At 40.7% G+C, this 17,951-nt stretch overlaps 2 protein-coding genes across 2 annotated transcripts in view; one reads left to right on the plus strand and one right to left on the minus strand.

Moving 5' to 3' along the window:
- The window catches only part of foxo6b (forkhead box O6 b), a 36,281-nt gene that overhangs the window by 15,805 nt on the left and 2,525 nt on the right, over positions 1 to 17,951 (minus strand). The gene's annotated exons all lie outside the window — the stretch shown is intronic.
- rpl15 (ribosomal protein L15) overlaps positions 5,608 to 17,951 on the plus strand; it is a 194,226-nt gene continuing 181,882 nt past the window's right edge. The window contains exon 1 of the mRNA XM_054605750.1: positions 5,608 to 5,617. The gene's annotated coding sequence lies outside the window, so the exon portion shown is untranslated. The remainder of the gene's footprint in view (positions 5,618 to 17,951) is intronic.

A 17,951-nucleotide genomic window follows, 5' to 3' on the forward strand; every position in this document is an offset into this window, starting at 1 on the left:
AGTGTGTTTTTAACCCTTTTCCTGTATTAATATTGAAATGCACAAAGCCAGGTCTACGGAGAAATGGGGGTTTTTTCGAGTTTTTTGTGTGGATGAACTTGACTGGTCTGCACAGAGCCTTGACCCAAACCTCCTTTAAACACCATTGAGTTGACCTACAACACAGACTATGAGCCTTAATGTAATGTACTGGCTGTTTGGGAGCAAAACTCTGCAGCCAGGTTTTGGAATTATCTATTCAACAATCACATATGGGTTTAATGTTTGGATGTCCACATACTTTTTTTTTTTTTTTTTTTACAAGTTATAAAACCTTATAAAAGCAAATGTGTGTCTTTGAAAAGAAGGAGAAACAAAGACAAAGCCTTGAGTCAGTTTTGGGTCTAACATTTTGCAGCACTAGTTGGGTTCAACTGGGTTCATCCGGGTTCAGGTCTCAGTTTGGAGACCAGCGCAGAACTCTAACACACAAACACACTGAATACATACTTTTGCTTCCAACCAATCCCGTGCAACGTTCAAGCATGCTGTAACTGTCCCAACCAATTCAAAGCACTCATCTCCCCCCCCCCCTCTCTCTCTCTCTCTCTCCGTCTCACTCTGGTTTTGATCAGTCTTCCTCTCTCTTTCTCTCTCTATCTCTCTCTCTCTCCCAACTCTCTCAGTCTGTTTCTCATTGCGAGGGAATGTGGCGTCTGTCTCATTGTCACAGACGCTGGGAAACAAGAAGCCTCATCACCCTCATCCTCATCTGATTCCCTCCCCTCACACACACACACACACACACACACACACACACACACACACACACGCACACACGTGCACACACACACACTCACACTGCACAGACATGGCTTTATTGACTTATTCATGCATGGGTTTGTTTCGGGGGCAGAGCTCCTGTCTGCCAGTCTGACAGACACCCCATGAACCCTCGAGACTCCCCTCCCCATCTTTCTCTCACACACACACACACACACACAACACACACACACACACTCACATCATCCCATCCCCCCCCCACTAACCCGAGCGTGGCACAGGGAGTACTCGTAGAGCAATCGGGGTTCACTCAGGTTTCTCCTCCATCGTTTCCCCTCCCCTCTTCACTTTCTACCTCTCTTTTTCTCTCTCTTTGCTGGGGAGAAGGGGAAGGTATGCCCATATTTTCCCAGAACAAAGACAGCCCAATTAAGTCAGTTTGAGTTAAGGTCTGTGTGGCAGAGAAGGATCGGAAGCGAGGAAACTGAAGAGAGAGAAAGCAGCAGCGGCGGCGGCGGCGGCGGAGGAGCGAACGGCGAGGAGAGGGGAAGAGAGAGAGAGTCTAACGAACAGGGAGAAGAGGGGGTAAAAGGGAAGTAGAAGAAGAAGAGGAAAAAAAGAGGAGCGCGAGTCACTTTGTAGCGGAAGCGGGTCGGCTTCGTTTTTAGCTCCTCAATGGGAGACTATGAAATATTAATAACTGCTCCAGCCATATACTTCAGAGGCCTATGGTAAAACTTAAAGTCTAATGAGACGCTGCTCATGAATTGCTAATGGGGATGCTGGAATGTGTGTTTTTTGTGTGCGTCTGAGTGTCTGCACATGTGTGTGTGTGTGTGTGTGTGTGAGTGAAGGGGGGTGGGGGGTGGGGGGTCAAGCTGCTAGCTGAGGGGTGGAGTATAACAGAGCTTTCAGTCTTTCAAAGAGCAGACGAGAAACTTCATTAGAGGCTTGAAGTTCTTCCTCCTGCACATCTAAGCGCCGTCGGGTTTTTCTTGAACTGAGAAATAACTTGACTGTTTCTCGGCGGTCGGACGGCCGCTGACAAAGTTTGAAATCGTCCTGTTAATTGAAACAAAATGGAAATTGATTTTTGTGGGTGTCAGTCTTTCGTAAGAGCTTTTATTCATGGTTTGACTTAGACGCATGTTTGATAGGCAGATGGTGCTTCAAGAAGTAAATCTTTAGAATTTGATTATTCTCCTTACTCCCTCCATTCTGCCCTTCACCACCGGGGACTATAAAAATAAAATGTATCCATAAATGTGTTTAATAAAACTTTATCATGTGTAATACTGCAGTGTTTTGCCACCTTTTTTGTTTGGTTACTCCTCACAATGGAGCAATGTTTACTTGAGATTCTATGAGCCGAATCACCAAAACTGGATTTCCCTCCTCTAACCTTATATTGTTAGAGAAACTATTTGAGGTCTGAAATGGCAAAATTATTATACAAAGTTTGAAAAAAATACATTCACGCTAGCATCTCTCTGAGATTGTACTAAGGCACAGCAGTGCTGTGAGCTAAATGCTAACGTTATGATCACCATGGTAACGTGGTAAAATGCTGATGTTTAGCAGGTATAATGTTTATTGTGAACACCATTTTAGTTTAGCATGCTAGAATGACTTCATTTGCTAATTTGCACTAAATACAAAATACATCTAAGTATTGGACAAATTGTACTTCTGACTTGATGATGGAGCCATTTGTCACCAGAGTGATAACAATTAAATCTGATGATAACGGAGATGTGTTAGAGACTGACTTTAATCAAAACTATTAAAAACAGCCAGTATGCGTGATACAATATTTGGTAGTACTGTCTAAAAAAATCATCACAAAGGGTTTTATAAGTTGTTTTTGTGTACAGTAATGGCTGTATTAACAATTATTACAGAATTTACCAAAGCTTTGTGGATATGCTATGAGCCCTGATTGAGAACTTTTGGGTTGCCAGGTTGTAAAACATCTCTTTGGCTATTCTCTATCCTCCTCCTTTTAAGCTGCAGAGCTCAGATCTCATTGACTTATAAATTATAATTACAGGTGACTTACAAATCTTTTGCTAATGGCCTATCAGAAAGTGAAAAACTCACCATTTGATATTTATTTAATTAACCCATAGCGCCGCAGACTTGATAGTTTATTACCCTTTATCAGTGATTTATTATAAACTATGATGCAGACTTGATGAGAAAATCTTGAGCATTTTTAATGACTTGGCTGTTAATTACTCACCAGCAAGAGTGACTTTTCACATCCGGAGAACCCAACAGTTGCTGTTATAATGACCTAAAGCTTCATATTACTTAGTTTTATATAACTCTATAAAGTATTAATCAATTATTTAATAAATATATGACACTTATAAACCTTTAAAGTGTGCCATATGAGACAGTATTCTACTTAAACTACTAAACCCTGCTCCACTACAGCACGCTCTGTGCTCCTCTGTAATTCTCTCCTGTTGGTCTCAGCCCAGATATTTCGTACAGCAGTGAAGTACCTGGCCGAGTCTCCCGCTGTAATCTGTGCCAGAGCCGGCAGGCCCTCACGGAGCCTTGCGTAACCCCGGCTGAGTGTAATGGCAGGGCTGAGCCATCAGCTGGGGGATTGTGGGCTGTGTGCCGGCTGGGACCGAGGGGGAGCCCAGAGGTGTCGCCCTGCATCACAGTGTTGCTTACTGACCTAATTTCTTACCTCCCTGAAACTCCCCTGGCAGAACGCTTACATGGAAAGGCTGAGGCGAGACCGAGTCAAGCACGCTTAGATAAATTGGTATTATATGAAATATCAAATATGAACAAGTCAGGGGTTTCCAGTGATATATAATGGATTGGTTGCAGAGTTGATCAATACCACAGTGGATGTCCATGGGAATAAATTACTCTGAATTGGTTCAAGTACGCTCTTTTGATCAGATTTCCATATGCATGACTGTTTATTATTAGTAAGGGCCAATTAGTAATTAGGAGCAAGAGCAGCAGGAGAATACCGAGTAAATGTTCGAGCACACTCTAATGAAAGAAAAAAGAGATTTTCAGTTATTGTTTTATTGAGAAAGTAGGCTATATCCACAGGCTGCGATTCGGAGGTGTTGCTAAATATGTGAAGCGGTGACGATTTATTTCTGAGCACCACTGGAGTGTTTTCTGACTCACCTCAGATGGGCTAATGTGTGCATAAATACATTAAGTATTGGGAGAGAATCTCACCCACCAGCAGGTTTTTGAAAATCTTCGGATTAGTGTTGACAATCACCACCAATAATAATCTCACCAGGATCCAGGCGTCAAGTGTATCGAATGCAACATTTGAAAAGGTGCAACAATAAAATGTGAATTAGTTTTGTTTCAATGACACAGGTTGAAGTGAATAGAGAGTTCTTTTCTGAATGCAGAAATATGTGGTGTCAGATAACAAAGTGAGGGGATCAGATAAAATACGATTAGTCTTTATTGATCCCTGGAGAATAATTCACATGTCACTGCTTTTTGTGATTAATCAATCAATTGTTTAGTCTAATAGACTGTGTTATAAACAGTGTAAATGTGAATATACTGCTTTTGAATGCTAAAACTTGACGTGGAGTGTTTTTAAAGTGCCACGAAGTATCATAAAATAAGGAAAAATATTCAACACAAGTTCTCAGAGCCCTATGTAACACAAATGTGTTAAATTTACAGCGATTTACGTGGAGAAAAGTGTCAAATCTTCACATTTCAGAAGCTGGAACCAGTTGATGTTTCACATTTTTGCCCCGATCAATGACTTATTATTGATTCCAAAACCAGTTGATGATTAATTTTCTCTTAATCAATTGACTTATTCAGCACTATATACTAGATATTAAATGTGCAAACTAAATGTAAGACAGTTCATCTATCTTTTTGGAAACAGACAACACATCATGTCCTCAACCCTAACTGTTGAGACAGAGGCTCATCACGTCAAACCCGCATCATTATTAATGTGACTAATACAGCCCCTTCTCTATTAATTAAATTATTTCTTTATCAACAAAAAAAAAAACTTTTCTGCCTTAAGCAAGCAAAAAAAAACTATTTTGCGACACTGCAGGAATTTCTCCCCGAAATGTGTCACTTTCCATTCAGCCTATCTGATTCAATGCATTGCACATTTGCATAAAAATGCAGGGATGGTAAGTCTGGCGGATGCTATAGCGTGCAGGATGAGAGCTCTCCATGGATAACGTATACCGTGAGCTCTATTTGTGTGTCTGTCATCTACTCTACATATATGTCTGCTGACATGTGACTGAACAAATGGGCGTGATTTGTTTGCGTAGATCCATCTATCTCGCTGTGAGTGCTTACGCAAGTTGGCGTGCATGGTGCATGTGTGTCACACATGCATAGCAAATGTGTAGCGTTTGGATGTGTAGGAGTTCATTACTCTATGTGTGTGTGTGTGTGTGTGTGTGTGTGTGTGTGTGTGTGTGTGTGTGTGTGTGTGTGTGTGTGTGTGTGTGTGTGTGTGTGTGTGTGTGTGAAGAGGAGGAGGGGTGCAGCCTTTCCGCATGAGTGGGGCTGTCAGTGGGCATCAGTCAGCCAGGCAGCGACAGGCGGAGCAGATCATTAGCAGAGACGGAGCGGGGAAAAGGGGAAAGAGAGGGAAAGGGAGAATGGGGAAGGCGAGGGAGAGAGAGAGGGAGTGCAGGGACAGAGCGGAGGGGAAGGCCTCGCCGCTGAGTCTTTAATATCCGTCTTGCAGGAATTACACAGACAGGCCTGAGCACTGCTCAGTCACGCAAACCACACTGCTACCTCCATCCTGTCCTCCTCTGTCCTCCCATCAGCTTCATTACTGTAAGGCTTCAACCGCCATCATGTCTGTCAATATATCTGGAGCGAAGCAGCAAATTGACTTTATTTTATGATGATAAGCAATAATGCATTATAATTTATATATATATATATAGTATCTGGTCACAATGATGTGTTGGATTCATACTAGATGGAGGTCATACCATCACTGCAGTGTTGATCACATGTTCAATCAATTAAACTGCCTCACATTAATCAGTGGTGGAGAGACTCACCACAATACCCCAAGTAATTGAAACATATAACATTAATCATTTTACTAAAATGGAGTACTTGAGTTTGTACTCTGGAACTTCTGAAAAGTTGGGGGAATTTGCAAATGATACACTAAAGAAAGAAAAGGTCTTAATCGCTTCTTAAAACCTATTTTTACAGACTGGCTTTTACGCGATGTCGTCGCTTTAATGCTTTATTTTATTATTGGTTTTTACTATATTATTTTACATTTATTTATGTTATTTGTTAGTTCATGTGTTAAATATTGTACCGTTTTACCTCAGTTTGTCTTGCTATGTTGGGCCTCACTGTTGAGCCTTCTGTTGTTTTATTGCCTTGCTTTTTCTGATTTTGTCTATCAAAGCCCTTTTCAAACTCTGTTTTTAAAGGTGCTATATAAATAAAGTTATTATTATGAATAATAGCAGCAGAGGCCTGGATATCCTGACCTTTAGTCCCTTGTAGTAGTTTGTGTTGATTATGGCAGTCCCTGTGGACAAAAGCGGAAGTGTTACCGGAGTACCAGAGTCCTTTTGAGCTGAAGGAGTTTCTGGTGGACGTGCAGGACTTTGGCAACGATGACATGCATTAAGAATAACTATATAGAAATAGACAATCTTCTTGCTGATGTTCTAGTTTACTTAAGTAGTTCATATAAAGTCATCAGGATTAAATTGAGACTGTTTCATAACCAGTTAAAAGTTCCACACAGTAACTTTAAGTTCAAGAAGCAATACCACAATTTGCAATTTGTAATGTAAAAGTCTTGCATTCAAAACTATAGGTAGCAAACGAAAGAATCAGCAGCATATTGCATTTCAAAGGCACGTGTCAAGGTACATTAAGGTGTAAACTGCATTGTAATCTTTCTGGTTAATGTGGAACTAATTCTAACTGCTATATATACTATTGGGTATCTTGTTTCTAAAACTGAACCATATGTTATGATAAATTAATATGTTTTGTTGTTAAATTTTGGTCTAGTAAACTAGTATATGCATCTGAAATGTAGTGGAATAGAAGAATAAAGTAGCATTAATTGCTCAAGTACTTCATGATGGTACTTAAGTACAGTACTTAGATAAATGTATTTAGTTACATTCCATAACTGTTTGAAAGTGTACTAGGGTATTTTGTCAGTAAATGTACATAGTGATTTTTCCACCACTGATCTTCATCCTATCAGAGGGATACATGATAACAGCCTGTTATGATCCCAGTATATATTCATATAACACTATTCATAACCACAGCCAATTAAACATGGCAGAAAGTCCTCACTGGGCCTCATTACAAAAACAACAACCTGCCACAATGTTGACTGTTTTGAAAAACACCTAAAAAAAAATGCATGATGTTCGTTCTTGATACATTTCAGCAGACTCATTATCTAAACAGGGTTAAAACGAAGTGAAAGATGAAACATTACTTGTGTAATCTCATAAATGTCACATGAGAATCAATTATCATGTGTTCTCACTAAATTAGCAAAAAATGCAAAGCGTGCTAACAAATAAAATATCACCTCAGGCATGTGTTTAGCAACACCTATAGCGACGATGACTAACCGCTGCAAACTTTGACAGCACCGTCTGAAATGTTTCCGTTTCACACCACGCTCCGTTACCGGCTCTAGTCCCTGCACATCCTCAGTGTGTGGCAAGACCTTGTTTAATTCCGCCACTCTCCTCCACATCTCTGCTGTTTTGCATTTTGCCCTTTCATCGTTCGCCGGCTGGGCCCATAACTCATCTTTTAGTGCTGCATCTTGGTGGTGACCACCTTCCACTCAACAACACCATTAAACAGGCAGATTAATGCTGCCATTAAATCCACACATCGACTTTGGTGGCACTCATCAAAGACAGTATATATGACTAGCGGTATCAAGGATTTGATGAAGTCAGACTTTCAGAGGGCCAATAAATCAGATAGGCGGGAGCACAATCTAACACCTCACAAGGTTGAGGCTGACAAAGGAGGGAACAGGTGCTGGACACATAAGGCCTTTGCAGAAAATGAACACAGCGGACCTGTGTAAAGGAATTTAACTTTATAAACTTCAGTAACAGCGACGTTGACCGGCTTGTTGACAAGAACATTTTCATTACTGTTTGTTATTAGCACAGACGGATTCATCTGTAAAACTTAGGTTTTGAACCCCTATTTATCCCTCAACTATACCAAGTTTTGTGTGCATCATGGCCAATGAATGGAATGGTACACACAATTCACAAATTGGCATGTATCTCAGTTTTAGGTTAACGGTAAGGAATGTCTTTGGTACAGAAGAGGGAAAAAAAAGAATGATAGTGTTGATTTTAAATACATTTTATTTTTTTTTTTTTTTTAAATGATACAGTGGCTCTTTGGCCATAGTTTTTACTGTAAGTTAAGGCTGAGTAAAGGCCCTCAAATACCGGCATATTGTAAATAACAAAAAATAAATCACAAAAAAATATGTCACAAAGTCAGTGATGTAAATGTAATACTCCATTATAAGGCTGTTGATAATTCTTGAACTGCAGTTTGCACTCGTTTCTACCGGGCATGTAGAACAAACTGAGTAAAATGCACACAAAGAGAGGCACATTGTTGGGCTTAAGCAAGACTAGTTATAGTCATATCATCTTAAAGCGATTAGTACATATCTTGCTGTATTTCTGGGTGAACACTCTGATAAAAACTCTTAAAAATCTCTATCTGTAAAAAAATGCTAAACAGCTACAAGTCACACTTTCACAATAACACCAGTTGTTTTTTTCTAAATTAGCTGCTGGCTGATAGCCAGGTAAGACAGTAAACCTTCCCCCGGCAACAAGGCATTGTATCGAAAGCTATGAAACAACCCTTTTTTTTTTTTTTTTTTTTTTTACTGTAATCTAATTGGACACGATCAATCTTATCAGAAAATACACTTAACAGAATTGACCTTGCAGCGTACTTTTAACTTATCTCCTCTTGTTGTTAACTTTATATTTAGCCATCGTTTGTGTGCAGCCAATTCTCCACATGCCAGAGGTGGCCGCTATGACTCAATTGCACAGCCTCAGATGTAGCCCGACAGTGAGCTGGCTCATCTATGAGTGAACTCACCTTTTATATAGTCATTTTTAAAGCATGGCAGTCATGAGAGATGAGGGTCTGCAGTGCAGGAGAATAATAAATCAAGCCTTTCTAGTGGCGACCAAACATACTGTGGACCTTATGTTAAGCTAGGTCACTGCTGGCCACGATTGAAATATTATTCTCATAAAACTTTGCAGCACATCTATTTTCTCCCCCGAAAAGCGGGACTACAATACTGAAGAGTACATCTAAATCAAATAAATTCCACCAGACGCAGACTATTGTGGATTTAAGTGCAATTTCTGTGGTGGAGCGGGGCTTAATCTATGGCCGCAGATTTGAATTTTCTTTTTTTACGTGAGCTCCGAGCGATGGAAGCCACGGCAGAGAGACAGAGGATGACAGGACAAAGTTTAGATTACAGAGGAACGGGGGAGGGAGGGAGGAAGACAAGGGGGAGGGGGGGGGGGGGGGGGGCAGACAGAGAGAGTCTGGAGTTTATTCGAGGCTAGCTGTCGTCAGGCTCGGCGTCAGCCATCACATGGGCAGAATGCTAAACACAAAGCTCTGAATCCTGACCTATTTTCGTCAAACTGACACAGAAATTCACAGAGAGGCCGTCTTACGCGTCTAACCTCTGTCTGCCTCCTGGACCGCCCTCAGCAAGCCGTGAAACACACACACACACACACACACACACACACACACACACACACACACACACACACACACACACACACACACACACACACACACACACACACACACACACACACACACACACACACACACAAACACACACACACACACACAAATGGTGTGATCTGCACCATAATTTGAAATCTGCTTAGCCGTGAATTAAAGCAGTTAAAATGCTGTTCAACTAATAATCTCCAAAATGAGTAAATTGTAAATTATTTCCACTCAACTCCGGCTTGAAAGGCTTTTATTGTAGTTTGTCCAAATGTGCCGTTGGACTGATGAATATTCATAAAGTGCGATACTCTTCCCTGACCCTTCTTTGTGCTGACAATAGACATGTTCTTTTTCGGTGTCTGGGCCCCGACTTGACATCGTTAGCAGACACCCTCCCGAGCGTAGCAACTGCTTTAACAGACTTTTTTAACAAAGACAATGAGCAAATAACTCTGGTTAAAACACAGCCGACGATCCGGCCCTTAAGGCACAGATGGCTTTAATTTTCAAGTGGCTTTTATCAACTATGATCAAAGTGAAATTACAGTCATCTTTAATGAAAATGAATTAAATTGCCAGCGAATGAATGTGACTTGATTGATGTTGAACATCACCCGAACACACTGAACTACACTGGGAACAATACGCATTAAGGGTGATTGATAGTACTGTAAACTGATGGAGTGTCTCTTTTCACTAACACACCCTGTTGTTCTTTACCAACTGCAACCATTCAATTCCCTCAAAAACATTTAACTGCCTCTTTTGCTGTACAAATGTATTTTATTGATATATTTCCCTCTATTTCAAATCTCATGTGATATTTTTTCCAGCTGAATTGACTCAATCATTGGGGCTCATGCAAGGATGCCTCTGTATTCTTATCCACTAAAACCACTCCTGCTTTTTACTGAAAGGTTTGCTCGTTTAAGGGTCCCAAGTTGGATTCACCAAATTCACTGTTTGATGAATGCCACCTGTTCTTGAGATTTGACCATTGGCATATTCAACACCCCAAAAATAGCTATGTTAGTCTATTTGTTCTTCTCTGTAGTGCGGTAACCCCATATAAATATGAGGTGGTTTGGCAACAGAAAACTTTAAAAAATTGACGTTGAGGAACCAAGTCGAGAAGCAGAAAAAAGTTTCATTTATGAACAAAAAGATTACTAAAACGAAGGACAGAAAATGAAAGCTGGGAGTTTCAATAAATCTAAATGAAACAAAAGAAAAACAAAAGAAAGCTGCCAACTCTTATTTCCCCTCTACCCAAATGATTGGCATTTAACCATTTCAGCCGCAACTCACCGGAACGTACCACCTGCCAAGGTAAGCACAAGGTGAGTGAAACAGAACAGGGATCTAAATCTCACAAAATAATTAAATTACCAGTCAATACAGGGTTTTTAGGTTACTGCTGAGCACAATACTGAGCACACCAAATATAACAGAATGTAATTTACCGCAGAGCTGCCTCATATATCCTCCTACACCTCAACAGTGTCCGGCCCATCCCTGCTATGAGGACATAATGAGGCAAACCTGTTAACCCTCTCCTTGATTGCTTATCAAGCACAACATCCAGAACAACAGAAACCCCTGTGAACCCATTAAAACAGACAAACTAAACAAGCTTTTGTGTCAGTTATACACCTTTATTGATAATGTATCAAATAAACTGAAAATATGGACTGAAATTAAAAATCAAGCAAACATAAAAAACATTTAATTTTGGGGAGCATGGCCTGGTGAAAAGGGAGAAAGGCAACCTTTCTACATGCTCTATTTGTGGGCAAATTGCATTAATTGTAATGTTGCCGTAGAGTAAAAAGAAGACATTTCACACCACCAAGCTTAAAATCCTGAACCATTATATCTGCTTAACATCAATGTTATTCACCAACTGCAACCATTCAAGACTCAATGATTGCACAGTGGATTCCTACATTGTTTTCTTTAGTCCAGTATATTTCTCTAAAAGAATCAGTTCTACCTAAAAGCTCCCCAGAGAAAAAGAGATTTCCAACTATCATGGCTTGATTGATTTGAAAAACTTAATTTCCAGGCAGAAATCCAACTTGAACATTGCATGTGGAAACTGTTGCTAACTTTTCCAAAAAATAATAATACAAGAAGCACAATAGTTGTTTTAAGCTGCGGGATGGATACATGAAACACTTGTTACTCACACAAATCAAATTTCAACTTGACCAACAAATCTTTAGACATTTGGAGAAATTGTACATTTGTTCTGTGTAAATGAATTGAATCTTGATTTTCTTGAATAATCTTGATAATCCAGCCCGCTCCTCCCTCCAAGAAATTACGTTCCCATGCAACATAACTGCATTTTTAATACGTTTCCAAGGAAATGTATTTTCACCCGTTTTTTCTTTGTCATGTTTGTCTTTGACTTATCCAAAAGATGTTTCTAATCAAAATCCTCAGAAGTCAGCATGGGAAAGAGGTCTGGATAAACCCTGTTCACATCCCATGTGTCAATTCATTTACGACCACAACTTAAATAACGCAACAAACGTACTTATTTTCAGGCAAACCATTCTATTTTTACTTAACCTAACAAAGTAGTTTGGTTTCCTCAAACAGCCTGTTCTCATTCCCAGGGCGTCAAATACCAACACTTTCTCACGGTCTTTGTCGTCTAGATATCGACACACAAGGCACAATTTATAGTTAATATGAGACTGATCAGGCTCACAAGAAAACTTGTGTTTGAAGTTATTTTTAAGGTTTTCCGTACTTATTTTACATTGTTTACGTTTTACTTAGTTTCCTTAATTATTTGAGGCCCAACTAAATGTTTTTTCCTTCACCTAACTAAGTGGTTTTGTTGCCAAAGCCTAAGCAAGTGTTTTTGATTGAATTCACAACGTGCTTAATGCGACAGTTTGCGCTAACCAGAGCGTTAGAAAGTGACATCAAGGGGTCTGACGAAGCGTCAGTATCTGACGAGTTGGAAAGAGAACGTGTTGCATGAACATAACCAAGTAATTTTGCAGCGTTTTTTTGGTTTTGTTTCTATATACGTTAACTAGGTGTCTAAAACTGTGATCTTAATCCAGGAAAAAGTAAGTTTCCCCTTGAAACATAATTGGAAATGTAGTTCAGTTGAGAAGGAACGTAATTTACTGAGAGATCTCTGAATATTAACTTCACACTGAAACACCAGGCCATTATTATTCAAATGCCACATAAGTCTGATACTACTTGTCAAGCAGCCCTGCTCACTTCAACTCTACGGAAACATTCGGGGCTGAAAAGCCGTGATCCGGGTCAACCAGCGTGGCGCTGAGAGCTTCACTCTCCGGCTGAATTAATCACAGAGCTGCCGTCCGCCGACTGATTACCTCCCATCAATCTTAGTTTGCTGAGCCCTCCAAAAGGAGAAAGCCCTCATGAAGATCTGATTAAAAATGTAAGTGACTCATAATAGGAGCACATGCCTGGCCTCGGAGTAGATGCTCCGTGATGGTCATAAACTCTAAGTGGGATTTATCTACTCATCTTCAAATGTACGTTTACCTGCTCACGCAAAGACACCGACCTGATCTCAGTGAGGGGACCTGCTGCGAAGACGTGAGGTCTGGAAGAGAACAAGTGGAGATCTGTGTGTGTGCGTGTGTGTGTGTGTGGTAGTCATTTGCAGCTGCAGACAGGAGGGGGAGTGACTTTGAGAGTGTCTGAGAGGCACATCCTGCCTGCAATTAAGGTGGAATCAGAGAGAGATCTGCGCTGCCTTGATAATGAGCCTCATCTGAATTATTAACTAGAGCTGTACCCCCTGGACCTGGACTCCCATCAGGCCTAGCTATGCAACAACAAGACCAGATGCACACACACACACACACACACACACACACACACACACACACACACACACACACACACACACACACACACACACAATCAAAATCTTCAGATCCATATAAACCTCTATCAAACCCATTTCAGCGTGTGCAGGAACTAATCCCATTTGCAGTAAAAATAAGGGCAACACTTTACTTGAAGTGGTGCTCACAAGGCCTTATGGGGCATCAAAAGCCCATTATAAACACAATGTGAGTGCATGATGATTTATTAAAATCAGTGCATAGTTTAATGAGTACAATATGCAGAAAGTTAGGGGGGTTGAATACTTTATGAAGCAACTGTGTCATTAATCACATTAAAATTTAGTGCAATTTCAGATGCTTGATTACATTATTTTTTGTGATTCCAGTGGGATCACGATCACTTTGGTGCTGCTGTTAAGATGATGGATTGGGATTGTTAGGATGACGGTATTTGAAAAGCAACTCTGTGTGATGTTTAGATTGAAAGGTTATCTCAAAATGTGCATGTGTGCAATACAGCAGAATAAAAAGGTTGGCACTAGTACTTTTCTGAAACCCAAAAAATAAATAAATCAGTTTCATATCAGCCTTGTAACAAGCTTGGAGAAAATGCACAATGACACATGGCTAATGTTGTGAAAGAATTGGTTTGGTTTAGGCAACAAAACTTCACTTCATCACAACTAAGTGAAGTTCAGATAAAAAAAATCATGATTTGTGTTGAAATAATTAATAAACAATGTAGTTAATCACTTAATTTTTATATAAGTTATCATACCACGTGACTTTCATAATGGTCGCTCATTATACTACGTCACCTGCTCTGACCAAACGGGAAAATGTCGACAATCGATGTATCGGTGGTTTGCAGAATTTTGGGGGATTTCACGCTTTTTAGATCATTTGCAAAAGTTAAATATTACTCAAGGAGTTACTGTTATGAATTACATAACTCAAGCATTGGTTTTCAATGAATGAAAACCAATGGCTCGAGCAGGAGACACCATTTGGTTAGTTATCATGTAAAGTGTATGTGATTTGTATAAAGGATCAAACCCCTGTCGTGGTCCTTTACCGCCTGGTTAGCAGTGTAACAGCCTGATGTGCTGACCTGTTCCTGAGTCACAGTCTGACAGTGAGGAAAGGACCCTAAATGTTTTTTTTCCTTTTTTTTTTACTACCGCTCTGCTCATCGTCCGAGCCAGACACCAGAACATTTTGAAGCCCTGAGGTCTGGTAGACAACGCGGAGAGAATGTGTGCTGGGCCGACATTTTACGACACACCACCGGGCACGACTCCCAAGATCCGCCTTCCCGACTGACTGTTGAGTGTCTGGACTCGGTTTCCTCTCTGGAATTTCCGTCTGTAGAGTGTTTTCTCAACAATCTTTTTTTTTTTTTTTTTTTTTATTCCAGGCTGATTGAAGTGTGAGGGCTGCGGGCGAGAATATTATGTTCTATTCCAACCACTATGACTCATTTAAAGCAGTGAACACCCCGCCTCCACTGCTGGTGCATCCCTTGTTTACATCCCAGCCCTTCTCCAGATTGAAGTGGTATCTGCCCCGCGTTCTATTCAAACGCCTTTTTGTTGCTCAGCATCAACTGACAAGTCAACTGATCCTCTCGGCTCAAAATCTGTCCGTTCTCCACATGGCCTCCTTTTCCATTCAAGCCCTCAACGACTCTTCCCAACTGTTTTTTCTCTCCATTCACACGACTGATCAGAGGAGTTTTACCATAGATTCAAAAAACCAAACCCCCTTTTCGCCTTCCAAATTCCTCTTCCCATTCCCCGCCCCCGGTTAACCCAGCGCCAAGCCCGCCAACTCGAGAGCTGCCTCTCCTTCTGCTGCGCCTTTGTGATAATAACAATAACTGTGTAGCAGTGCAGAGGGCTCTCTGTTGAGCCAGCGCCAGGCCGGCTGGCACAGGGAACCCTCTAAGCCTGTTCCACCATCTCCAACCAATTCCCCTCTGTCTCGGCTGGCGCTGGAGCATCACAGGCATTAAGGCTGCTATCAATGTGCTCGGCGGCAGGGGCCACCGGCACCACTCTCGCTCTCGCTCTATCTTTTCTCTTTTTCCGCCTCTCTCCATCTCCCACTCAATTCCGAATCCAATTCAAAAAAGGTTTTATTGGCAGGACAAATAATACTTTGTTCTTCAAAATGTCTCCTTGGCTCCTCTTTTTTCTCTCTCTCTCTCTCTCTCTCTCTCTCTCTGCGCTGTGCACCCTGTTTTATTTCCTCATCTCTCGGCCGAACAAGGTGATGGCCATCAAGTGTGGGCATTGTGATGCATTACAAGCAGATTAGAAGCATTATTAGGGGTAAAGATCCACCTTTGGTCTCAGTAATGAGGGCTATAGAAGAAGGTAAACCAACCTAAAGTCAATTTGACCATAATAAGGCATATATATTTAAGAAATTAAATTTAAACTGTATTTCCCTGCATATATATCCTATTTACCTTATGAAATAGATTGCTACACCCAATACATAAAGTCTTTCAGTGTCCTTAATTATTGAGTGAAAATGTCTAACTCAGATCCTGCTATCACTTAACAGCAGTTAGGTTTCAGAATTTTTTTCCTGGATGTACCTTAAAGCCCCTTAGGGTTTAGCTTTAAATCTTACATTTTCCTACATAATATTAAATATTCATGACCTTTTTCCGACCAAGCTCAACCGATTTATTTTCGATATTGTGTCCTCAAAAAACCCGAAAAAAGTTGTCCATTGCATGTATGACAATCCCACAATGCAATGGGTCGCATTCTATTGATGGCAGTCATGTGTCAGTGATGACGAATTATAAGTGTCTGTTTTTGTCCTTCCAGCTGGTCATTTCTAATTTACTGTACTTGCAGCACGTGACACACACTGATGCAGATGATTGGCACAGTCAGAGAGAAAGGGAGAGAATTGTCTTAATGAACCATATTTTAAATAAACCCCAAACTCACAAAACACCTCAAACCCCGACCTAAAAACTCCAACATTGTCAGGATGGCAGAGCTCTACTATATACAGGTGTGCAGGGAATATGTGTCATTTTGACAAAAGTCTCTGTGGATGTGCAAATTCAAAGCGATCCAAACACTTCCCAGAACGGTTCATTCATGAGCAATTACATTAAATAAAAGACATATTAAAGACAAATTGAGATACTGAAAGTGAGGCTCATAAATGTTTGCAGCTGTGATGGATGCCGGAACAAAACAAAGAAACTCTCACAGTGTGAAAAATACTGTGAAATTGACCCACATTATTATAAGTTAAAGAGTAGCTTTACAATAAATCGTACTTTTTGGAGTAATATCACATTTATAGTCACTTTTGCAAATGTCAAGGAGCCGTGTTTAAGATAAAATAGGTTGTAAAGTCGCTCTTTAAATGCGAAAAAACAAACAGAAACGAACGCTCTTCTGAAGGTATAACTCATCCTCATGTGTACTGCTGCTTGTTTGCCGTGTGCTCATTATATCACAGTCTGATTACAACACTCTTAAAACCCACGATGTTCCTTCACCGCGCTGCTTTTGTGAAGCCTTCAGGTAGAATCAGTGAGCTCCTACCTGTCTGCTGCTGAATATCTGTGTACAGTACAGCCTGCAGACAGGCCACAGCTCAGCACATCCATTCCCACGCAGAGCCACTTGTGAAATGAACATAACAATGTGTGTGTGAGTGTGTACCCCCGCATCACCAACACCACCACCATGACCACCTACAGAAGTGAACTCACTTCATATGACCAAACACAGCCTCCCACCTAAGATGCAATAACAAACATGGCCCCAACACTTGACCGCAATTACTGTACCGCAGTCAGAGAAATCCATACATAGTTATCATGGTGGCGACCCTGCTGCCAGATGCTTAAGCAAAACTGTGCGTGTATGTTAGTGCGTGCGTGTGTATGTGTGTCTGTGTGTGTGTGTGTGTGTGTGTGTGTGTGTGTGTGCGACCACAATCAAAGAAATCCATACACTACCACCTGACACAAGAAGTGAGTCAGCGTGTGAATGAATTGTGCTTGACAGTGACAGTTTAACAAGTGAGTGACATCTTGACAGTGTGTGTACAGTGTGTGTGTATGTGGGTGTGTTTGTGTGCGTGTGCGTGTGTGTGTGTGTGTGTGTGTGTGTGTGTGTGTGTGTGTGTGTGTGTGTGTGTGTGTGTGTTAGAAGCTTCCAGCCCCAGATAAAGACAAAGAGCCCAGCAGCTGAATTGAGCAGCAGCTCTCAGACAGGATTACACAACAGCTCTTAAAGAGTGCTTTTAATAGCAAGACTCTGACTGGATCTTATTTCCCTCCCACTCATCCCATCCAACCATATATATATATATATATATATATATATATATATATATATATATATATATATATATATACACACCCCTCCCCCTCTTCAATAATGTTCAATCTAAACAGAATCACACACAGTAATGTGTAGTGCAGTGTGTATGTGTATGAGTGTGTATGTGTGTGGTGTG

This window comes from Anoplopoma fimbria, chromosome 10 (genome assembly GCF_027596085.1).
Source record: "Anoplopoma fimbria isolate UVic2021 breed Golden Eagle Sablefish chromosome 10, Afim_UVic_2022, whole genome shotgun sequence".
In the NCBI taxonomy this organism is placed as follows: Eukaryota; Metazoa; Chordata; class Actinopteri; order Perciformes; family Anoplopomatidae; genus Anoplopoma; species Anoplopoma fimbria.